Source organism: Chiloscyllium plagiosum, chromosome 9, assembly GCF_004010195.1.
Source record: "Chiloscyllium plagiosum isolate BGI_BamShark_2017 chromosome 9, ASM401019v2, whole genome shotgun sequence".
Lineage (NCBI taxonomy): Eukaryota > Metazoa > Chordata > Chondrichthyes > Orectolobiformes > Hemiscylliidae > Chiloscyllium > Chiloscyllium plagiosum.
In genome coordinates this window covers 101,129,746-101,155,615 of record NC_057718.1, presented here as the reverse complement: position 1 = coordinate 101,155,615, position 25,870 = coordinate 101,129,746, and the positions used below count along the sequence as shown (strand labels likewise).

Genomic DNA, 25,870 nt, shown 5'->3' with positions numbered 1-25,870 from the left:
AGGAAACTGCAGGGGATGGGCACATTAGAAATGTGGAGCTTATTCAAGGAAAAGCTCCTGTGTGACCTAGATAAGTATGTACCTGTCAGGCAGGGAGGAAGCTGTAGAGTGCGGGAGCCATGGTTTACAAAGGAAGTGGAATCTCTGGTCAAGAGGAAGAAGAAGGCTTATGTTCGGATGAGATATAAAAACTCAGTTAGGGTGCTTGAGGGTTACAAGGTAGCCAGGAAAGATCTAAAGAGAGAGCTCACCAGAGCCAGGAGGAGACATGAGAAGTTGTTGGCGGATAGGATCAGGGTAAACCCTAAGGCTTTCTATAGGTATTTAAGGAATAAAAGAATGACGAGAGTAAGATTAGGGCCAATCAAAGACAGTAGTGGGAAGTCATGTGTGGAGTCAGAGGAGATAGGGGAAGCACTAAATGACTATGTTTCGACAGTATTCACTCTAGAAAACGACAATGTTGTCGAGGAGAATACTGAGATACAGGCTACTAGACTGGGTGGGATTGAGGTTCTCAAGGAAGAGGTATTAGAAATCCTGCGGGGTATGAAAATACATAAGTCCCCTGGGCCGGATGGGAATTTTCCTAGGATCCTCTGGGAAGCCAAGGAGGAGATTGCCGAACCTTAGGCATTGATCTTTAAATCGTCATTGTCTACAGGAATAGTGCCAGAAGACTGGAGGATAGCAAATGTGGTTCCCTTGTTCAAGGAGGGGAGTAGAGTCAACCCTGGTAATTATAGACCAGTGAGCCTTACTTCAGTTGTTGGTAAGGTGTTGGAAAAGGTTATAAGAGATCGAATTTATAATCATCTAGAAAAGAATAATTTGATTAGGGATAGTCAGCACGGTTTTGTGAAGGTAGGTCGTGCCTCACAAACCTTATTGAGTTCTTTGAGAAGGTGACCAGACAGGTAGATGAGAGTAAACCGGTTGATGTGGTGTATGAGGATTTCACCAAGGCATTTGATAAGGTTCCCCACAGTAGGCTATTGTACAAAATGCAGAGGAATGGGATTGTGGGAGATATAGCAGTTTGGATCAGTAATTGGCTTGCTGAAAGAAGACAGAGGGTGGTAGTCCTGGAGACCAGTTACTAGTGGTGTACCACAAGGGTCGGTGTTGGGTCCACTGCTGTTCGGCATTTTTATAAACGACCTGGATGAGGGCGTAGAAGGGTGGGTTAGTAAATTTGCAGACGACACTAAGATCAGTGGAGTTGTTGATAGTGACGAAGGATGTTATAGGTTACAGAGAGACATAGATAAGCTGCAGAGTTGGGCTGAGAGGTGGCAAATGGAGTTTAATGCGGACAAGTGTGGGGTAATTCACTTTGGTCGGAGTAACCGGAATGCAAAGTACTGGGCTAATGGTAAGGTTCTTGGTAGTGTAGATGAGCAGCGAGATCTCGGTGTCCAGGTACACAGATCCTTGAAAGTTGCCACCCAGGTTGACAGGGTTGTTTAGAAGACATACAGTGTTTTAGCTTTTATTTATAGAGGGATCAAGTTCCAGAACCATGAGGTTATGCTACAGCTGTACAAAACTCTGGTGCAGCCGCACTTGGAGTATTGTGTACAGTTCTGGTCACCGCATTATAAGAAGGATATGGAAGCTTTGGAAAGGGTGCAGAGGAGATTTACTAGGATGTTGCCTGGGATGGAGGGAAGGTCTTATGAGGAAAGGCTGAGGGACTTGAGGCTGTTTTCGTTGGAGAGAAGAAGGTTGAGAGGTGACTTAATAGAGACATATAAGATAATCAGAGGGTTAGACAGGGTGGACAGGGAGAGCCTTTTTCCAAGTATGGTGACGGCAAGCACGAGGAGGCATAGCTTTAAATTGAGGGGTAATAGATATAGGACAGATGTCAGAGATAGTTTCTTTACTGAGTGAGTAGTAAGGGTATGGAATGCTTTGCCTGCAACGGTTGTAGATTCACCAACTTTAAGTGCATTTAAGTCGTCATTGGACAAGCATATGGACGGACATTGAATAGTGTAGGTTAGATTGGTGTGACTGGTCGGCGCAACATTGAGGACCGAAGGGCCTGTACTGCGCTGTAATGTTCCATGTTCTATGTTCTATAATAATACAGCCTCCCCATAAAAACCCCACAGTCAATGAACAAAGTCTTGTGCAAGGGAGTGAATTGTCAACTTTTAACCATTGAGTTTTTGAAACAATTACAAACTTTCACATCTACTCACGTTCACAAAACACCCATCAATAAGTTTGAGAATGATTACAAACATAACGGAGCACACCAACAATGCTGGGTTGAAAAACAGCTTTTCCACTATTCCCATCACTCCCATTGAAAAATAATCCTTTATCAACTCTGAACGAATGAGCTTTATCTGGCTTTAAAACAAAAGGAATGAAGTATCTGTTTGCATATCCCTTGTTTGAGCTCACTGTCACCTTCTCAAGGGCAGTTAGGGATGGGCAATAAATGCTGGTCTCACTGGCAATGTCCAATTCCCACTTTATACAACCTTGTCCTATTGAATTCTTAAAGTGGGCAATAAACAGTGATATTGGCTTTTCAGTAACACAAGGGCTCAAAATGTAAGGCTGTCATCAATACTATTGTCATTTTATTGGATTGGTCGAAGAAAACAGCCAACTCCGATGCAAAGTGGAAGAAATATTAGACAAAGAACAACTTTATTTTATACACTAGGATTAATACAGTAAATCATTTGGAAGCACTTTATATTAGAGTTACCAAACAAAATATGACACCAAGCCACGTTTGGAGCTGTTATGATAGATGACCAAAAGTAGTTTTTCACCACAATGACTTGCATTTATCCTGTGAACATGGAGGCTACAAAGGGAGGCCAAGGAAATTCTACTGTGGTTCTGGGAAGGAGGGGAAGGGGAGACAGCAGACATCCAGGAAATGGGTCAGACATAGTTGATGGGCTTTGGTTGAAGAACATGGAAGAGATATCAGACACGGCCGTTGTAGAAGGTTGCGTCATCAGGACAGAACTGACGGAGTAGCTGGGAGAAGGGATTTAGATTTCTCATCGAAAGCAGGGTGTGTGGAAGTACAGTCGAAGCAGCTTTGGGAGTTGGCATCTCGTAATGAATATTAATAGATAGTCTAACTCCAACAAAGAGGTCAAAGTAGGGAGGGAAGAGTCAGATACGGACCATGGGACAGTAAGGAAAGGGTGAAAATTTGGAAGCAAGAGTCACTGAATGTGGGGAGCCAAATACTGTGGATGTTCGAGATCTGAAATAAAAACTGAAAATGCTTCTGGGCTGAGTATGTTCAGGACAAGGAACGTCCAACGCGTTCTTCAAAAAAGACCGACATAGCCAGGAGAGTCAGGCAGCATCGAAGGAGCAGGAGAGTTGATGTTTCAGGCATCAGCGACAGTTCAAGAGGGTGGTGCCGATTTGGAGGGTTGCATCTGGAATGAGGCGGGGGGGGTGGAGGAGATGAGGAGACTGGTGAAGTCTACATTGATGCCGTGTGGTTGGAGGATCCCAAGGCGGAAGATGAGGCATTCTTCCTCCAAGTGTTGGGTGGCTAGGATTTGTCGGTTGAGGAGGCCCAGGACTTGCATGTCCTTAGCGGAGCAGGAGGGGGAGGTGACACAGCTACGATCCAGGTACGGTGGGAGGTGTTTGAGGAGAGAAAGTTGATGTCTGGAACTTCTTGAATAAGGACAGGGAATTCCAGAACTTTAGATCAAGGTAGCTCAGAGAAATCAGGATACAAGAAGTCAGAATTGAAGAAATGCAGCGATTTCAGAAGGTTGTAGGGCTGGAGGAAGTTACACAGACAGAGAAGGAGTTTGCTGGAGAGGGAATATTTTAAAAGCAAGGTGTTGGTGGAGTAAGTCACTGAGCATGGGGAGCAAAATACTGTGGATGTTAGAGATCTGAAATAAAAACAGAAAATACTGGACACCTTCAGCAGAATTGGTGGTACCTATGAAGTCAGAAACTGGATTTATTATTCCATTTGAAATATTTTTTAAAAGGTAGAATTTTTCTCCATTGAGGAGCTGGATAAGCAACATACAGAAGGATTAGAAAAGTTGCCATCCTGAAATTCCAAACAATGAAGATATTTAAAACAAACATGAATACTTTGGACAAACAGATGCCTTTGTAAAATAACCGAGTTACAAAGCCAGTCACTGTCACATATGGAGGTGTTCAGTTAAATGGCCAATTGGGCTTTAGAGTCATTGTCATAAAGCTGTACAGCACGGAAACAGACCTTTTGATCTAACTTGTCCATGCCAACCAGATATCCTAAATTAAAATGTCCATTTGCCAGTCTTTGGCCCATATCTCTACAAACCATTTCTGTTCATGTCCCAATGGTTAACATGCAGTTTCCATATGTTTCACATATCAGCCATGATCTCATTGAATGGTAGAACAGGTTTGAAGGGCTGAATGGTCTACTCTTGTTTTTATGTTTCTAAGTTCAAAGCAGACTGCTGTGCAAGATGCTTCTGAAAAGACTGAACCTGGTGATATTATCGCCTGGAGAACAGTGCATTTCCACAGCTGCCATTTGCATCACTATGTTCCTGCCTGGCACTGACAGAGCAGTGACAGTATAATTCCTTAGCAAGGTCCACAACTGGCTTTGAAATGCAAAGGGATAAGAGAGATCCTCAATGAGATGCACCTTTGACTTCATGCTGGCTGGAGCTGAGATGCCGTGTGGCGTCAAACAGGTTGAGAAATTGCTCGGAGCATTGTTGAACCTTTCCAGTTCAGCCACTTCCAACGCTTTGAGAAAACAGATGGTCTTGACTGCACTTGCAAAACATTAAAAATTTACCACGCAGGAATAGAGCTCTGTGTTTGGTCTTCGGGCGACAAGAGTGTGACTCATAAGCAGGAAACATAACAGGGGTCTTAGCTGCTGTTAATCCCACTTTGCATCATACCAGGAGTGTATTGGTGCCAACAACTTACATTCATATAGCACCTTCAACAGAGTGATGCCCCAAGGTACATCACAGGAGGTATTATCAAACAAAATTTGTCACTGTTACATGTGGAGATGTTCAGTTAAACGGCCAATTGGGTTTTAGAGACATTGTCATAAAGCTGTACAGCCGGAAACAGACCTTTTGATCTAACTTGTCCATGCTGACCAGATATCCAAAATTAAAATGTCCCATTTGCCAGTCTTTGGCCCATATCTCTACAAACCATTTCTGTTCATGTCCCCATCCAGATGCCTTTTAAATGTTGGAATTTTACCAGCCTCCACCACTTCCTCTGACAGCTCATTCCATACGTACACCACACTCTGTGTGAAAAAGTTGCCCCTTAGGTCCCTTTTAGATTTTGCCCCTCTCACCATAAACCTATGTCCTCTGGTTTTGGACTCCTCCACCCTGAGGAAAAGACCTTGTCTATTTACCCTATCCATGCCGCTCATGATTTTATAAAGCTCTATAAGGTCACCCCCTTGGACTCCAATGCTCCAGAGAAAATAACCCCAGCCTATTCAGCCTCTCCCTGTAGATCAAACTCTCCGCGAGAGGCCAGAATAGGAAAAGCTGAGGGATGTGGAAGAGATGAAAGGAAAAAGGAGCAATCGAGTCTGCTGGGGGGAGCTGCAACAAAAAGCAGGAATTTTTAAAAGCAAGTTGGTTTTAGGCTTTAGAGTGTGGTGCTGGAAAAGCACAGCAGGTCAGGCAGCATCCGAGGAGCAGGAGATTTGACATTTTGGGCATAAGCCCTTCTTCAGTAATGAAGTTTGTGGCCGGGGGCAGAGAGATAAATGGGAGGAGGGGTGGGGCTGGGGGGGGAAGGTAACTGAGAACGCAATAGATAGATAAAGGCTGGGGAAAAGGTGATAGGTAAGATAGGAGGGTGGAGTGGATAAATGAAAAGGATAATGTACAGATCAAGAGGGTGATGTTGAGTTGGAGGCTTCGGACTTGGATAAGGTAGTTGGAAGGGAAATGAGGAAACTGGTGAAATCCACATTAATCCCATGTGGTTGTAGGATCCCAAGATGGGATATGAGGCATTCTTCCTCCAGGCGTCAGGTGGTAAGGGTTTGGCGATGGAGAAGCCTCAAGATCTGCATGTCCTTGACGGAATGGGAGGCGGAGTTGAAGTGTGGGGCGGTGGGGTTGGTTAGTGCGAGTGTTTCAGAGATGTTCTCTGAATTGATCAGCAAGAAGGCGTCCTGTCTCCCTGATGGAGAGGAGACCACACCAGGTGCAATGGATACAGTAAATGATATTGGTGGAAGTCAGGTAAATTTCTGTCGGATGTGCAAGGATCTTTTAGGGCCTTGGATGGAAGTGAGGGGGGAGATGTGAGGTCAGGTTTTGCACTTCCTGCAATGGCAGGGGAAGGTGCCGAGAGTGGGGTTTGGGCTGCTGGGGAGGCGTGCATCTGACGAGGGAGTTGCAGGGGGAATGGTCTCGCCAGAACGCTAATAGGGGTGGGGAGGGATATATAACTCAAACCCGGCTCCCACAGCTACCTGGACTACACTTCCTCCTACCCTGCCTTCTGTAAAAATGCCATCTCTTATTCCCAATTCCTCCGACTCTGCTGCATCTGTTCCTAGGAGGACCAATTCCACCTTAGTAAATCCCAGATGGCTTCCTTCTTCCAATATCGCAATTTCCCCTCCCATGTGTCGACGATGCCCTCCAGCTCATCTCATCCACTTCACACACATCCGCCCTTGAATCCCACCTCTCCCAATGCAACAAGGATAGAACCCCCAGGTCCTCACCTTCCACCCCATCAACCTCTGTATGCATCACATCATCCTCCACCACTTCCGCCACCACCCTTCCCTTCCCACTGCTATCAATGTTCAGGAGAGACCATTCCCTCTGCAACTCCCTCATCAGATCCATGCCCACCCCCCACCAGCCCACACCCCACTCCTGGCACTTTCCCCTGCCACCATAGGAAGTACAAAACCTGAGCCCACACCTCTGTCCTCACCTCCATCCAAGGCCCGACAGAAATATACCTGTACTTCCACAAATGTCATCTACTGTATCCATTGCACCCGATGTGGCCTCCTCTACATTGGGGAGACAGGACGTAAACTTGCAGATCATTTCAGATAACATCTCTAGGACACCCACACCAACAAACCCCATTGCCCCGTGGCTGAAAACTTCAACTCCCCCTCCCACTCCACCAAGGACATGCAGGTCCTGGGCCTCCTCCATCGTCAACCCCTTATGACCCGACGCCTAGAGGAAGAACGCTTCATATTCTACCTTGGGACCCTGCAACCACACGGGATCAATGTAGATTCCAGCAGTTTCCTCATTTCCTCTTTCCCCCACCTTATTCCAGTCCCAAGCCTCCAACTCGGCACCACTCCCTTGACCTGTCCATCACTTTTCCCAGCTATCCATTCCACCCTCCTCTCTGACCTATCACCTTTGCCCCCACCTTCATCCACCTATCCCACTCTCAGCTACCTTCCCCTCAAGCCCCACACCTCTCCCATTAACTCTCAGCCCCCCTTGACCCACAAGCCTCATTCCTGATTAAAGACTTTTGCCCGAAACATGGATTCTCCTGCTCCTCGGATGCTGCCTGACCTGCTGTGCTTTTCCAGCACCACACTCTCGATGCTGATCTCCAGCATCTGCACCCCTCACTATCTCCTGGTTTCAGACTTTCGGTCAAGGTGCACGTCAAGAAGTAAAAGGACAATGAGCGAGCAGGAACTAAAATGGAGTGTACAATATAACAATCAAAACCTTAGGAAATCAAAAGGTGAATTTCACAGAGTGAGGAATCTGCTGAATGTGTCTGAAAAATAATAGACTATGAAAGCCCGAAACTATCTGGGTCAGGGTGACAGTGACTATTACCGATCAATAGTCGGCTTCAATATCACAATCTAATCTTTTTTGGGGAGAAATTGCAAGAAGGATTCTGTAAATGTGTTATAAACTAGATCCTTTCAGGCTAAAATCACTAAATCAGCCAGAAATTAATCCAGTCTTGACACATTCCTGGCCACAGGTAAACACCACTGTGTGGGAACAAAGATATTTCAATTGGACAGGCTAATTACTCTGTGAAATATTTGTGGCATATTTCACAAAAAGTTCAATGTTCTTTACCAGGGTAGAGTTGGCAAATTTAATCAAAACCATCCTATCTTGAGAGCGTGTGGTACAAAAATGTTTATTAAGTGGTAAAACCCCTCAATATTCCATGTAGACATTTTGAGTATAGCAGAGTCTTTCTATTTTGAGGCAGTTTATTGGAAATAAAACAGAAAGCTTCAATGGGCAAATGATGGGTTTCACTTGAAAGTTGAAGGAGCCTCATGTGGAGCATAATACCAACAAAAGTCCATATAGGCTCAAGGAAATGTTTCTGTTCTGTCAGTTCTGCTCAGAAACTGTCTTAAACAATTGTTTCCATTCAGTTATTTGCAATAAAACCATAAGCAATAGGAACAGTAGTAGGCCATTCGGCCCCTCGAACTGCTCCACTATTGAATAGAATTGTAGCAGATGCAACATTCCTCATGTCCACAGTCCTGGCCTTTCCCTGTACCCCTTAAATATACACAAGGACTCTGCCCCCACAGCTCTCTATGGCAAGGAGTTCCAAAGACTCACAACCCTCAGAGAATAAATTCCTCCTCCCCTTTATTCTAAGACCACGCCCTCTGGTCCTAGACTCTCCCATGATAGGAAGCATTCTCTTAGCATTGACCCAGTGAGTTGGAGAGTACAACATAACAACCAAAATCTTATTGAGGAAGGAAATCAAAAGGTGAATTTCACAGAGTGAGGAATCTGGCTGAATGCATCTGAAAAGTAAGACTGAAACTGTCTGGGTCAGGGTGACAGTGCCTATTACCGATCAATAGTGGACTCCTATATCTTTTCTGTGGAGAAACTGCAAGAAAAATTCTTTAAATGTGTCATAAACTAGATCCATTCTGGCGCGAATCACTAAATCAGCCAGAAATGAATCCAATCTTGACACGTTCCTGGCCACAGGTAAACCCTACATATTCATATACCCATCCAGGTGCCTATTAAACGTTGGAATCCGATATGTTTCAATGAGGTCATCTCTTGCTCTTCTCAACTCCAGTGAGTTGAGTCCCAACCCATTTAACCTTTGCTCATAAGACAATCCCTCCACTTGGAGATCATCCTTGTAAACTTTCTTTGATCTGCCTCCAACGATAATGTTTTTTTTTTAAATCAGGAGCCCTAAATTGCTCTCAGTGCTCCAGATGTGGTCTCACCAGCACCTTGTACAGTTGCAGTAAGACTTCCTGACTCTTATATCCAACCTCCTTGAAATAAAGGCCAATATTCCATGAGCCTTCCTGATTACCTGGGGCACAGTTTGACACCGAAATCTTACATATAAGTTATCAACCTCCCAGAACAGCAAATGATGTTTCTCATCAGATTATTTCAAATCGATGAGACCAATTTTATTGATGACTGTGGTCAAAAAATAATAAATGTCATTAAACTCTTAGCTTACAAAAGCAGACCAATAACCCATCCTAGTAAGGTCAGGGAAATTCAAGACATAGAACAATTTTCTTCAATTGTTCTTGGCAATTCTAACAAGGGAAGAAGCATATACTGCATTCATAATCTTCCCAACACTTCTGCACACAAATCTGACCTTCCACTTAGCATAATGAATACACAGATTCGTGAACTGCATAATAAGTCAGTGAATAAATTATTTAGTGATTTTGCTGCATCCACTATTTCACAATCTTTTCTTACAGCGGTGTGAAGGATCTACTTTAGCTTTTCCTCTTTTAACTAAAAATTACTTCAGGCACTTCGGAAAGGTATAGAAATTATAATGGCACAGAAGAAGGCCATTTAGTTTATAGAGGCCATTTAGTTTATAGAGTCCATTTCTCTCTGTGGAGAAATCCAGTCAGTTAACTATATTCCAAGGGTCAACCACTAGTGCTTATCTGAAATGAGCTTTGTACTAATTTAAGTCCTGTGTGTGTCTAAGTGAAGATGGTAAAAACAAAATTGGGACCAGCCCACGACAGTGCATGTGAGAAAGCAAACTGCCGTGCTAATTAAATAATTTTTTTCAAAATGTTACTACTATCTTTACCATCCCAGGCAAGGTAAACCTATTCAGTCAAACTTATCAGCTCATAAACTCAGGCAGTCTTTGTGTGGAGTCACAGTAGATGGGGGAGATACTAAACGAGTATTTTGCATCAGTGTTTACTGTGAAAAAGGACATAGAATATACAGAATGGAGGGAAACAGATGGTGACATCTTGAAAAAAAGTCAATATTACAGAGGAGAAAGTGCTTAATGTCTTGAAATGCATAAAAAGTGGATAAATCCCCAGGGCCTGATCAGGTGTACCCTAGAACTCTGTGGGAAGCTAGGGAAGTGATTGCTGGGCCTCTTGCTGAGATATTTGTATCATCGATAGTCACAGGTGAGGTGCTGGAAGACTGGAGATGTAAAAACAATGACTGCAGATGCAGATGCAGATGCAGATGCAGATACTTTTCCCCACCTCACAGGTGAGGTGCTGGAAGACTGGAGAGGTAAAAACAATGACTGCAGATGCAGATGCAGATGCAGATACTTTTCCCCACCCCCACCCTCCTCTCATTTATCTCTCCACCCTTCAGGCTCTCTGCCTGTATTCCTGATGAAGGGCTTTTGCCCGAAATGTCGATTTTACTGCTCCTCAGATGCTGCCTGAACTGCTGTGATTTTCCAGCACCACTAATCCAGTATTGAAAAAAGGTGGTAAGGACAAGCCAGGGAACTATAGACCGGTGAGCCTGACGTCAGTAGTGGGCATGTTGATGGAGGGAATCCTAAGGAACAGGATTTACACGTATTTGGAAAGGCAAGTACTGATTAGTGATATTCAGCATAGCTTTGTGCGTGGGAAATCAGGGTCTCACAAACTTGATTGAGTTTTTTGAAAAAGTAACAAAGAGGATTGATGAGGGCAGAATGGTGGACATGATCTATATGGACTTCAGTAAGGCATTCAACAAGGTTCCCCATGGGAGACTGGTTAGCAAGGTTAGATCTCATGGAATACAGGGAGAACTCGCCATTGGATACAGAACTGGCTCAAAGGTAGAAGACAGAGGGTGGTGGTGGAGGGTTGTTTTTCAGACTGGAGGCCTGTGACCAGTGGAGTGCCACAAGGATCGGTGCTGGGTCCACTACCTTTTGTCATTTACATAAATGATTTGGATGCGAGCATAAAAGGTATATTTAGTAAGTTTGGAGATGACACCAAAATTGGAGGTGTAGTGGACAGTGAAGAAGGTTACCTCAGATTACAAGAGGATCTTGATCAGGTGGGCCAATGGGCTGAGGAGTGACAGATGGAGTTTAATTTAGATAAATGCGAGGTGCTGCATTTTGGGAAAGCAAATCTTAGCGGGACTTATACACTTAATGGTAAGGTCCTGAGGAGTGTTACTGAACAAAGAGACCTTGGAGTGCAGGTTCATAGCACCTTGAAAGTGGAGTCACAGGTAGATAGGATAGTGAAGAAGGCATTTGGTATGCTTTCCTTTATTGGTCAGAGTATTGAGTACAGGATTTGGGAGGTCATGTTACAGCTGTATAGGGCATTGGTTAGGCCACTTTTGGAATATTGCATGCAATTCTGGTCTCCTTCCTATTGAAAGGATGGATGAAACTTGAAAGAGTTCAGAAAAGATTTACAAGGATGTTACCAGGGTTGGAGGATTTGAGCTACAGGGAGAGGCTGAACAGGCTGGGGCTGTTTTTCCATGGAGCACCGAAGGCTGAGGGGTGATTTCATAGAGGTTTATAAAATCATAGGGGCATGGATAGGATAAATGGACAAAGTCTTTTCCCTGGGGTAGAGGAGTCCAGAACTAGAGGGCATAAGTTTAGGGTGAGAGGGGAAAGATATAAAAGAGACCTAAAGGGCAACTTTTTCACGCAAAGGGTGATGCGTGTATGGAATGAACTGCCCGAGGAAATGGTGGAGTGTGGTGCAGCAAAAGCACAGCAGGCCAGGCAGCATCAGAGGAGCAGGAGAATCGACATTTCGGGCAAATCCCTTCATCAGGAATGAGGCTGGGAGTCTCCTTTGGTGGAGAGATAAATGGGAGGAGGGTGGGGTTGGGGGAAAGGTAGCTGAGAGAGCAGTAGGTGGATTGAGGTGGGGGTAAAGGTGATAGGTCGGAGGGGAGGGTCGAGCGGATAGGTGGGCAGGAAGATGGACAGGTGGGACAAGTCATGAGGGTGATGCTGAGCTAGAAGGTTGGAATTGGGATAAGGTCTCCACCTTATCCCAGAGGGGAAATGAGGAAACTGGTGAAGTCCACATTGATGCCCTGTGGTTGAAGTGTTCCGAGGCGGAAGATGAGGCATTCTTCCTCCAGGTGTCAGGTGATAAGGGAGTGGCGATGGAGGAGGCCCAGGACCTGCACGTCCTCGGCGGAGTGGTAGGGGGAGTTGAAGTGTTCAGTCACAGGATGGCGGGGTTGGTTGGTGCGGGTGTCCTGGAGATATTCTTTAAAGCACTCTACGAGAAGGCGTCCAGTCTGCCCAATGTAGAGGAGACCACATCGGGAGCAACGGATACAATAAATGACATATGTGAAAGTGCAGTTGAAACTTTGATGGATGTGGAAGGCTCCTTTGGAGCCATGGACGGAGGTGAGGGGGGAGGTGCGGGCACGGGTTTTGCAATTCCTGCGGTGGCAGGGGAAGGTGTTGGGAGGGGACAGTGGGCTGTTGGGGGGCATGGACCTGATGAGGTAGTTGTGGATGGAATGGTCTTTACGGTAAGTAGAAAGTGGTGGGGAGGGAAATAAATCTCTGGCGTTGGGGTCTGTTTGTAGGTGGTGGAAATGGCGGAGGATGATGCGATGAGGTTGGTGAGGTGGGAAGGTGAAGACTGGGGAGGGTTCTATCCTTTTTGCGGTTGGAGGGGTGGGGTCTGAGGATGGAGATGCAAGACTTGGATGAGATGCGCTGGAGGGCATCTTCAACCAAGTGGGAGGGGACATTGCAGTAGTTAAAGAAGGAGGCCATCTGGTGTGTTCAGTGGTGGAACTGGTCCTCCTGGGAGCAGATGCAGCGGCGGCAGAAGAATTGGGAATAAGGGATAGCATTTTTGCAGGAGGTAGGGTGGGACGAGATGTAATCCAGGCAGCTGTGGGAGTCGGTGGGTTTGTAGAAAATGTCAGTGTTGAGTCGGTCACCGTTGATGGAGATGGAGAGGTCCAGGAAGGGGAGGGGAGGTGTCAGAGATGGTGCAGGTGAATTTAAGGTCGGGTGGAATGTGTTGGTGAAGTTGATGAACTGTTCAACCTCCTCGTGGGAGCACGAGGTGGCACTGATGCAATCATCAATGTATTGGAGGGAAAGGTGGGGAGTGGTGCCGGTGTAACTATGGAAGATGGACTGTTCCACGTAGCCGACAAAGAGACAGGCATAGCTGGGGCCCATACGGGTGCCCATGGCTACTCCTTACGTCTGGAGGAAGTGGGATGATTCAAAGGAGAAATTGTTGAGGGTGAGGACCAGTTCAGCCAAACAAATTCGAGTGTCAGTGGAAGGGTACTGGTGGGGATGTCAGGTGAGGAAGAAACAGAGGGCTTGGAGGCCCTGGTCATGGTGAATGGAGGTGTATAGGGACTGGATGTCCCTGATGAAGATGAGGCATTGGGGGCCAGGGGAACGGAAGTCTTGGAGGAGGTGGAGGGCATGGGTGGTGTCTTGAACATATATGGGGAGTTCCTGGGCTGGGGATATAGGACAGTATCGAGGTATGTGGAGATGAGTTTGGTGGGTCAGGAGCATGCTGAGACGTCCTGTCCCGACGTCCCCACCAGATTCTCCTTCCATTAGGTTGGGATATCTGGTCGGCATGGACGAGTCAGGCCAAAGGGTCTGTTTCTGTGCTGTACATCTCTGTGACTCTAAGTTTGAAACCATTTAAGGAATTCAGTCAGCCTTGCCAACTTTAGACTGGGTACTACAATGAAATGTCATTATCTATGCAAAGGAGTTTCAAACCAACAAAAGTATTTCAGGATATAATGCATTGAAAGGGGGCTCCCGGGGTGCAGTGATGGTGTTCCTATCTCTAAGCCAGGAGGCCTGAGTTCAAGTCCCACTTACTCCAGAGTGCATCATAACAACTTTGAAAAGGTTAGTTAGAATGTATCTACAAGAGCAATATAGCAGAAACAGAAGTTTTAAAAATCTTAAGAATTCTAGGATATTGTTATCTAGTTGTGGGCTCATGAGGAATTAAGTATGAGTCTACAACTTTTATATGATTGTTTTAAAATATTTAATGTAAAAAATCAATTACATAATGGGAATGAACTCTGTACCATAGCATACACAATACTTAAGGATAATCAGTTCACTGAGACTGATAATGACTACTCTAAGAAAACTAAATATTAAACGTTGTATTCCCTTAAATATTGCTGAAACAACATGTTCAGAGATGTTATTAAACACCTCCGGAGCAGGTGGGACTTGAACCCAGGCCTTCTGTTTGTTATATAATCAGAGATGGGTATAACATGATGATTTAGCTTTCATTTTAATGTTTTAAAAATACCTCAAGAAACAATGGGATATTCAATCAATAAAAATTTGAAGAAAACTTTACTCAAACTCCAATATTTTTCTTTAAGAATGTCTTTGCCTCAATGTTTCAAAGAGGAGTTGGTTGTAAACTTGACCCTTTGGTCTCCCAGGATAGCTGTCTGTGTGTGTCTCTCTCCTTCTGTTTATCAGTGTGCGCGTGTGTTGCCACCTCAAGCTTATAATTTGTCTCTGTGACAGAAAGAAACAAGTCGTCTTCGTTCATACTGTACGTCCACAAAAAACACATCTGATCACTTTGCTGAAACTGTTTCTTCCATGATTTCTTATGATTCAACTAGTCTTCCCATCTGGCTTCTGTCACAGCTGTTGGTTACCCTCAGGGTTCTCAATCGTCCTCCACTTTTCTTCAGAGTGTCTTCTCACTCACTTCTTGGCAATTATTCAAATGCCGCGCTTGGTTTGATTCAAGTTCTATTAACTCAATTAACACCTTCATTTTTTTTCATTAAATTGAACAAATTGGCTGTTTCCTACCACAGCTGTAACCAATCCTAAAAATAGAAACAGTGGGGTAGAACAGAGGCTCTTGTAGAGAAGCGGTAGTGTTCCTAACTCTCAGCCAGGAGGTCTGGGGTTCAAGCCCCCAACTGCTCCACAGGTGGTCAATAACATCTCTGAAAAGTTTGATTAGAAAATATATCGTGGGGTAGAATTTGCCGTGTATTATTGCCCAAAGAATATACATAATCAGGGAGTTAAGCAAACAAGGAATTGCAGACACACAGATATCACACATGTCTATTCATCCCTTTGCTCTCTGTTCATCTGTCGGATTACCTCTTGATTCTTTATGACTCTACCCCACCATGTTTTACAAGCCCTGGATTCTAAATTCCCTGATTCAAAAATGTGCATTTCGTTGTGCTCAGAGCTTTAATTGCAGCAGGAAGCAGGTTTTTCCTGCAGTTTAATCACAACTTAAGTATTTTTTTTAATCTATTGTCATTTATCATTTTATTTTCAATTGATCCACGCTGCACTTTCCCTTGTCTTCAATGGGCCTTTGTGGGATCAGCCAATCAGGTTTGGACTGAGAAATGGCAAGTAATGTTTGTGCCATGCAACAGCCAGGCAATCCAACTGGACAGAATCTAAACATTGCTCTTTGACATTTAAAGGCATTAGCATCACTGCAACACGTACCATCAGCATCCTGGGGATCACCACTGATCATAAACTGAACCAGACTAACTATAAATAATACGGCTGGAGGAGCTCTTGTGACCCACTGGTTGTATTCCAGAGCCAGGAGGTCAGGGTTCAAGTTGCACCTTGTGCAGAGATGCATTATAACATCCCTGAACAGGATGACTAGAAAATATAATAAATATTATGGGTACAAGGACTGGTCAGAGGCTGTAAATACTGCAGTGAATAACTCATCTCCCCTGACTCCCCAAAGCCTTACCATCATTAACAATACACAACACTGGAGTGTGATGGAATACTCCCCGTTTGCCTGGATGCAGCTCCAACAACACTCAAAGAAGCTCAACACCAGCAGCCCACTTCATTGGCACCACATCCATAAACATCCACTCCCTCCACCACCGATGCACATTAGCAGCAATGTGCACCAGCGACAAGATGCATTGCAGAAATTCACTCATGCTCCTAAAACAGCATCTTTCAAATGTACAACCACAAAGGTCAAGGCTAGCAGAGACATGGGAGCACCGCCATTGCAAGAACCCCCTCTAAGCCATAAACTTTCCTGACCTGGAATTGTATCGCCATTTCTTCTATGTAGCTGAGTCAAGATCCTGGAATTCCCTTACTAACAAATAGACCACAGCGGATCAAAAAGGCAGCTCACCATCATCTTCTCAAGGGTAACAAGGGATGGATAATAATGATGGAAGTGCCGGAGATGCCCACGTATCCCATCAATATATAAGAAGACATCAGTACTACAATAAAACTGGAAAGCACTTGCAATGCGTCTATTGTGCAACTGATAATTGTACAAATTGAGACTTTAATTGTACTGCTCAGAGACGTAAGTCGGCAATCGTCAACAACTGTCCACGGCTTTATGTCGATGTTTATATTGCACCAAATGGTTACAAGATTGGAAATTTCAGATCAAACTGACATCAGCAAAACAGCAGGCATTATTTCAGGTGAAACTTCCCTGTCACACTCCCTGCTTCTATCACTCGCTCTCTACATCATCGATCTACCTGGAAACACTTCCATTCTCAATGGAGCTAAGTCGAAGGGCTGACCTCATGTTCTGATTTACATGTGGGCAACTTCAAAATATGAACAGAGGAGCAGAAATTAGGCCACTCGGCCCATCCGGTCTGCTCCGCCATTAAATCATAACCCAAAAGGGTAACAAAAACAGAAAAATACTGGAGAAACTCGGCAGGTCTGGCAGCATCTGTGGAGAGAGAAACAGAGTTAATGTTTTCAAGTCCAGTGACCCTTCTTTGGGAGTAGTTTGCCCGCACTCTGGGCTTCTTGAACTATCTGCCTATTGTTATATGGAAATGTTGTAGTCAAAAATTCTGAACATGCGAAATAATCCATTGCTGTCACGTCTGCCTCACAGGATAAGTGGGACAATGCAAGCGGCAGGGGAACTGAGTTAGATTACAGAGCCATTTCTAATAGCAGTACCAGAATGTAAATGGGGTGGAAAAGGCATAAGTTCACAGACACTGTGCTGAGTTATGGAAATAAGAACATTAATGTAGAGATCTGATATATACAGATAGGAAACTCCACACTAACTGGGACAGACAAGCCTGCTTTAGAAGTGACATTCACACTCTTTTCCATTGACAAATTTCTGGAAATGACCTGAAAATGTGGCCCAAGCTTCCCAACACCCGAATGTTGGTGACTCAAAGGGCAATGACATAAAGATCACAGCAAATGTCTTTTGTAAGCAAAGCTGCGGATATCAGAATTCAAGGAATACAGGGAATTCAGAAAGGCACCTGAGCTTGAGGGACTCAGTTGGAAACACTGTGCTTTATGGACAAGTCAAAATGCAATGTGATGAGAAAAATAAGGCTTACAAATTTTCTTTTCACTGTTCTTATTTCATTGGTTTGGTTTCACATCAATGCAATTGTACACCATAATAAGTGATCAAAACTACTCAATTACACAGACAGAGGATGAACTGGGAACACCTCAACTGAAACATGCAAAATCCCGATTAAGATGATGGGAATAACAGTCAAGAATAATCAAAATGAGTCCAACGGTGTGTTTTTTCCCCTGACCATCTCAGTCTGGAGGAGTTGATGGCATGTTAGTAATGTCATCGGAGGCCTAAGTGAAAGCTCTAGGAAAGTGAGTTCAAATCTCACCAAGACAGCTGCTAGAATTTGAATTCAATTAATAGAATGCTAGCATTAGTCATGGTGACATCATCAAATGTTGTCAAAATCATCCTGGTTTATTCACATCCTGCAGGGAGACAAATCTGCTCTCCTTATCTGTTCAGGCCTACATGCGACTTCATACCCACTCTGTGATTGTCAAGGGCAATGGGCATAGGCCACAAATGGTCGCCTTACCAACATTGCCCACTTATCATGAAAGAACAAAAAAAAAATCTTCCTTGCCTTTTTCTGACTGGTTTCAATGTTCTAAATGTGTGAAAATGGGTACACATTATTGAAGTTTTTCATGAGAACCCTTACTGGCCCCAAACTCACACTCACATTCCAAAGTTTTAGACATTTTTCTGGCAGGGAATACCACTGCCTTAAAAGATGAAGAGCATTTCCCTTGTGCAGGGACTGGTTTACAAAACAGCCGTTGCTGGGTATTTCCAGGAACCAAGCGAGAAAGAAAATCAATTGATCTACTCTGCAGAGATCACATGGAAATGTCTTTTCAGTTTCTTTCACTTGGACTGTAGCCAGGCAACTCTCACTTGCACACTGTCACATTCCCATCAGTTTGTTAGAATGAAAAATCTAGTTCATCATAGAAAATATGATTGGAAATTCCATAGAAATGATACAATACAGGAGGCCAGTTAGCCCATCATTATGGCTGTGCTGATACATGGAAGAATGGCTTAGTTATTGAATTTTGAGAAAGAGGTTTTGAAAAAAATAACTATTGCACATTCTATTTTCATCTTCCCAAATAGGGCATGTGCTTTGCTTCAAAGGAAAATAACGAAGAATACCCTACATTCAGGTTAAGATCAAGGCTTTGTTTAAAAATGCTAATTCATATGATCAGTCGCCAGTCAATCAGTAAATCTGAAGAAAGGGAAAATCAATAAACTTTGCCAGAGCCAGTCACAACACAGTTATCCATCTCATTGAGACCAGTGTCAAAAAGAAACCTTATGCCTAGTCGTGGCAAACATGCCATAGAGTCATACAGATGCACAGTACAGAAACAGACCCTTCGGTCCAACTCGTCCATGCCGACCAGATATCCTAAATGCATCTAGTCCCATTTGCCAGCACTTGGCCCATATCCCTTTAAACCCTTCCTATTCATATCCAGATGCCTTTTAAATGCTGTAATTGGACCACCCTCTGCGTGAAAAAGTTGCCCTTTAGGTCCCTTTTAAATCTTTTCCCTCTCACTCTAGACCTATGCCATTTAGTTCTGGACTCCCCCACCCCAGGGAAAAGACCTTGTCTATTTATCCTATCCATGCCCCTCATGATTTTATAAACCTCTATAAAGTCACCCCTCAGCCTCCGACACTCCAGGGAAACTATTCATCCTCACCCTGTAGCTCAAACACTCCAACCTTGGCAGCATCCTTGTAAATCTTTTCTGTACCCCTCCAAATTTAATATGAAGCCAATGACTTGCATCTCTGACAGACTAAAGAACTTTTAATTGGAATGATCCATTTTCTATTGCAAGATTCTGTAATCCAATACTTGACGGCAAAATACAGGTTACTAATCTCTTTCAACCAAAATTCTCGATGAGATTTTTATTTTAATGCAGTCAAATACACTCAGATAATGGCTGGCAAAATTGATTGATGCAGGGCTACTCAAATACTTGGAAATTAATACCTTTTGAGAGGTGGGGTTTGAGTAAATTGAGTCATCCTTAAACTCCCTCACAGTGAGGTATACAGATTAATTGTCCTGACATACAGCTCTGGGTCATTGACACAAGCACATCAGGAGCACTGATGTAAGCTACTGTTAAGTACGCTCCAAAATCTACATAACGATTTGAATTCCAGAAAATACCACCTCTCCGAGAAATCCCTGAGCAGAGAATAATGGTGAGAGGGAGTGGGCACTGCAGACGCTGGAGATCAGAGTCGAAAAGTGCGGCACTGTTATGGCAGGTCAGACTGCATCCGAGGAGCAGGACAGTCAACAGGCTTATGCCCGAAATGTCGATTCTCCTGCTCCTCGGATGCTGCCTGACCTGCTGTGTTTTTCCAGCGCAACACTTTTTGACACAGAAATCAATGGTCAAAGGCATGAGAGTCTTTCTCACCCACACCGATGGGGACCAAGGAGGGAAACTGAGGTGTTATCAAGTAGTGCTTCATATCAGAGGCATTACAGTCACGCAAACCACTTTTTCACAATTCGCAGCAAATCAGTGTAATCCATCCATTAATTATGAGACACTTGATACTCATTTATCAGGAACTTCCATTTCCCAATGTATTGGACCTAAAGACCAAGATCAAATGAGTGACCTCAATATGAAATCCCGCACTGCTCCCAAGACATCTCTGCTAAAAAAAACTTGCCTGCATCAATGCACACTTCCTGAATACACTTTGTAATGTGCAGTGTCTTCATAAAATATATATTTAAATCTGACAAAGAAGTCCAAAAATAGAAAGACTGTCATCAGTGAAGTGACCATGAGCTTTGTAATTTTTTCCTTCAGTACCTGGACCTGTGAGGTTAATGCACATCAGCAACTTACAAAGCTGAAGTCAACGCGTGGCATGCCAATCAGTGTGCGCGCAACCTCGGAGCAGCTGAGAAGGAAGATGAGTTGCCAGTACTATTGAAACCACCTGGCTCCTTTAGGGGAGGAAACCTGGTCACGGCTAATGTTCGATTCCAGTCCCAAACCCCTATCATTGACAGAGCTCTGGGGCTGGCCTCACTCAGTTCATAGAATGCCAACAGTGTGGTGCAGGCCATTCGGCCCATTGATTCCACACCAACCCTCCGCAGAGCATCCCACCCAGACCGCTCTCCCACAATCCCTGTAATCCTGCATTTCCAATAACAAATCCATGTGACTTTACACTTCTTTGGACTGTGGGAGGAAACCGGAATGCCTGGAGGAAACCCCACTCCACACAGTCAGTCACTCAAGGCTGATATTGAACCTGGGTCCCTGGTGCTATGAGGCAGCCGTGCTAACCACTGAGTTACCGTGCCGCCCAGTTGTACTGGTTCCGGTTCAACAAGATAATCATGAGTAGCTAGGGATGGACACTATTACGTAAGAGTGTTGGCCTGAAAGTGTTAACTCTGAAGACACCCACCAGGATATAAGCAACCCTCTCTGGGAAGATCTAGTCAGTTCAGTTTGCGCTGCTGCGGTCTGTCAGTCTTACTGTTAACAATTAGGTCGCTTTGGTTAACTTGGCATCTTTCAGAAGGCAAACACACACAAAAACAGAAACTCAGCAGGTCTGGCAGCATCTATGGAGAGAAAAAAGGACGATGACTGAGATGGGGTGGAGAGAAAAGGAGTGAGCGAATAGGTGCAAGGAGGCAGAGAGAGAGAAAGAGACAAATATCTCTTAGAAGATACTCCTCTCTAACGTGCTGTTACTGTTATGCAATAAACCATCGCTGTTGCTCAAAATCGAGCCCCTTCCACCAAGACTTTGTGGTCATCCTTTGACACACCCTTTTCAAATGATTTAAAATAAGTGCTGTCCCACCCACATCCCGTGAACAAAGTTTTTACAACTTGACAAAAATATTTTTAAAATCTATCCAAGGAATAATGAGTGGGATTGGCATTTATCGAAAGGAGATCTGAGCAGAACCAGGTGCGAGTTGCAGTCATATCTTACGACAGGCAATAATTGCCAATCTTAATGGTAACACCCACAGCCTGAGAACTGAATGAAAATTCTTCAAATCCACTTCTGAGAAACAGATTACTGAAGTGAGGACCCTACTGCTGCACGCTTTGTGACAAATATCCTTTAAAATCCTAGCAATATAATTGTTATTGCGCTCAGTGACGGAGACACTGGCCTTGTTCATCACAATAAAGATGAAAGGGAAAGTTGTCAGCAATGTATTCAGTGACCTGGAAGGATTCTAGCAACCAGATTAAGGCTACTGCCAACCTTTGAGTGGGATGCACAAAGAATTTCACGTTGTACGGCCTTGAGTGATAGAGAATGTAATGTACAAATTCCAATAACTTTTGTAATCGCCTCACCACTAGGCGTCATGCTGTAATGTGTTTCTTCTACTTTGTATGTTCCTAGCGAGATAACATCTCATTCGATTGCTCACCCAGTGCACAATGTTTCCAAATGACAGTGTATGGCTTAACAGAGTTCCATATTGATAGCACAAAATGTGGAGCTCAGGATCCGTCAGTGGAGTCGGATTGTGTTGCAGGATGGGTGGAGATTGCAATTGCTAAGCCTGCAGTCGAATACACTGGTTCATAACATCATTTACACCACTCAAGGAGGCCACTTGTGCCGTGCATGTTTTCAGGTAGTGCTATTGTACGGGGTCCATTACCCCCACTCTTTAACCCCCAAAATGTAAAAGTGTCACCCTCCTCAATCCCCTTGCAAATCGGTTTCCATCAATCTTTCAGACAGAGCTTTCTGGATTCCAACAGATCCAGGCCCAATCTTAATGCTGGATCATCCACTACAGAATGCTTGGACATATTGAACAAGTAGGTGCGGGACCAGAGACTCCCTACTTCAGGAATTCAGGCATTCCTGGACTTCAGAAAAGATCTGGTACTAAACTGCAGAGGGCCAGGACAGAAATACTTTGCTGTCTTTACAGGCTGATGTGGGTTTGGTGGGACTTGGGCTAGGAGCAGGCAGTTGGGACTAGCTTAGTTTGGGGTTATATTTGGCACGTACTGGTTGGACCAAAGGTCTGTTTCCGTGCTGTATGACTCTATGACTCTAAGTGGGAACCAACTGGTATCCAGCCTGGGAATACTGATCTGTACACTCACAAAGAAATACAAGTACACAATCCTTTATCTGAAATCTTTGGGGTCAGTTGTTTTTTTTCAGCATTTTTCGGATTTCGGAATAAATGACACTTTGCTAGTGAAATTAAAATAAATTACCTAACAGCAGACGCATGTGTGAATAGTATAAGGGCTGAGACACAATTGGTGCCTGTCAGTGCTGGGCCACGTCACATCTGAATGACGGGATTCCAGTGGGTGTGGAGTTGGGTCACCTGTTCGCATGCCAAAATGACGCTCCACACTCCAAAAAGAAAATTTCAGATTTTGGAGCTTCTCAGATAAAGGATTGTTAACATCAAGCCTTCTTTAAATATATGCTGTGCAGTTACTTCCTATTTGGAGATGGGGTGATCCAGTATGCTGTGCTTATCTTCCCCAGCCCCTACTGTCCTCACCCTCTGTCTTGTTGAATGGTGTTTATTTCCCCACTGGACAAATATCCCAAAATACAAATGCAATATGAGGGCACACCCACTGTATCAAGGAATAGAAATGTTTCAGTCAACATCACATCAGGATACACAAGCAGAAGGTTTCACCCCATTACTTTAAAAAGTGGGGAGATTTGCAGGAAAAGAAAAGATGCTCAAGACAAAAACACAGTAAAAGGAGAGAGAATAAGATTCCTTAAAGTTGACAACCTGAAATTAACCAGATACAGATCATTCAGCATTTTGTCAACGCAAATTCGCTGTAACATGATTGATGAATTGGGGACGCTGTTTCTAAAGCGTGAACTGTTAAAACGTGTGTTGCCTGTAACGCGATTACATTGCCAACACTTTAAGCGCAATTTTTCTATAACGCAGGATTGCACAAGAATGTAACCATCGTGTTATAGAAGAACTAACTATACCTCATTTCTTGAGTATTGCCAAGAAAAAACAAACTGCTGAAGACTCTTGTCTTGCACTCATCAGAACAGAAACACAAGAATGCCAAATTTCGCCTATTTACATAGCGTGAAAAAGGGTGCTGATTGGTTGGCAAGATGGCTCTGATTGGTCAAAGTGTTACTAAGGAGCTGGCACCTGGGAGCGGTTTCCCAGCATGCTTTTATATAATAGGCGCAATGCCTGGACAACATGTTTCCTTCTCAATACTGTGACTCTCGACATAGTAATGTAAACCAATCTCGTTTCGGAATTATTTTTCAGGAGGGTCATTCTTGGAAATTTCCGGAACCCACCGACACTGCTTGCTGCTTTCCTGGGAGTGTGGGAGTAAAATACAGTTGCAGAGAAGGAGGTCTATTGTGACATTTCCTGGTCCTATAGCCACAGTGAGGAATACATTGAGAAGAGAAGACTTTCAAAGGTTCCCAAAGGGTTAACACCTCTTCACACCTAGCCACATACAGAGCTGCATCCATCACAAACAGTACCTGTTTTAGTAGACAAGCATGATGTTAACGTTAGGATGATTAATGACCTCTCCTGGGATTAGCTAAATAAACTGATCAATTCTGACAGTTTGTAATTTTGAATGTGGTTTGACAGAATGATACTTTCTTCATTTTCTTTTTGGAGCAGACTCCGGATTTGCATCATGCCACCTGAATTCGAGCAAAATACCCAGATTGTGACGCCTCACAACAGCATCTCGTTTACAGAAAAATGCCAGCGAGCAAACAGAGGAAGAATATAAGGTGTGCTCTTGTGAGAGTTTTGGAGGAGAACCAAATGGATTGTTGTTGTCAGAAGGGCTGTGCAGCAAAGGGTCTATTGATTCTTCACGTAAGTGTCTTGTTGAATGAGCAGGGAATCAATGGAATTTATTTCCAGCACTCATTTGTTATGATCATCTACCTCCAGTAATTCCTTTGAAATTACAGTGGGAGGGAACACAGAGACTTCAATCTGAGTTTGATTTATTGTCATCGCATGTATCGAGGTAGCTGTTCTTCAATCTGTTTGGCCGCCAGCAATCACAGTTTATGGACTGTGCAGTGGGGAGGATCTCCAAGGAAGAGATTTCAAGAGGGTTACAAGAAATGGCAGCAAGAGAACAGAGGGGCAAACAAATGTGCAGGCTAGGTGTGCTAGCCATGGGAAATGCACAGTTACAAGGGTAGGGTACAGGAATGGAAAGGCTGTGTAGAGTCCACAGACTGAATGGCCTACTTTCTATGATTCTATGAAATGTGAGGGATATCAGAATGAATTATGACTGATTGGGTCTTTGGATGCTTTGTGACAGAATTTCTCTCTTTGTAGCAGTTTCCAGATTTGAATCAGCCCATTTTGGGTGGCACGGTGGCTCAGTGGTTAGCACTGCTGCCTCCCAGCACCAGGGACCCAGGTTCAATTCTAGCCACAGGCGACTGTCTGCATGGAGTTTGCATGTTCTCCTCATGTCTGGGTGGATTTCCTCCAGGTGCTATTTCCTCCCACAGTCCGAAAATGTGCAGGTTAGGTGAAGTGGTCATGCTAAATTGCCCATAGTGTTCAGGGGTGTGTCAGCTGGGTGAGTTAGCCATGGGGAAATGAGGAGTTATAGAGTCATAAAGTCATAGGGATGTACAGCATGGAAACAGACCCTTCGGACCTACCTGTCCATGGCGACCAGATATCCCAACCCAATCTAGTCCCACCTGCCAGCACCCGGCCCATATCCCTCCAAATGCTTCCTATTCATATACTCATCCAATTGCCTCTTAAATGTTGCAATGGTCCACCACATCCTCTGGCAGCTCATTCCATACACGTACCACCCTCTGCGTGAAAAATTTGCCCCTTCGGTCTCTTTCATATCTTTCCCCTCTCACCCTAAACCTATGCCCTCCAGTTCTGGACTCCCCAACCCCAGGGAAAAGACTTTGTCTATTTATCCTATAATTTTGTAAACCTCAATAAGGTCACCCCTCAGCCTCCGATGCTCCAGGTAAAACAGCTCCAGCCTGTTCAGCCTCTCCCTGTAGCTCAGATCCTCCAACCCTGGCAACATCCTTGTAAATCTTTTCTAAACCCTTTCAAGTTTCACAACATCTTTCCGATAGGAAGGAGACCAGAATTGCACGCATATTCCA

The 25,870-nt window shown here is 44.2% G+C and overlaps 1 protein-coding gene across 4 annotated transcripts in view; it reads right to left on the bottom strand.

Moving 5' to 3' along the window:
• LOC122553102 (ADP-ribose glycohydrolase MACROD1-like) overlaps nucleotides 1–25,870 on the bottom strand; it is a 918,032-nt gene that overhangs the window by 549,201 nt on the left and 342,961 nt on the right. The gene's annotated exons all lie outside the window — the stretch shown is intronic.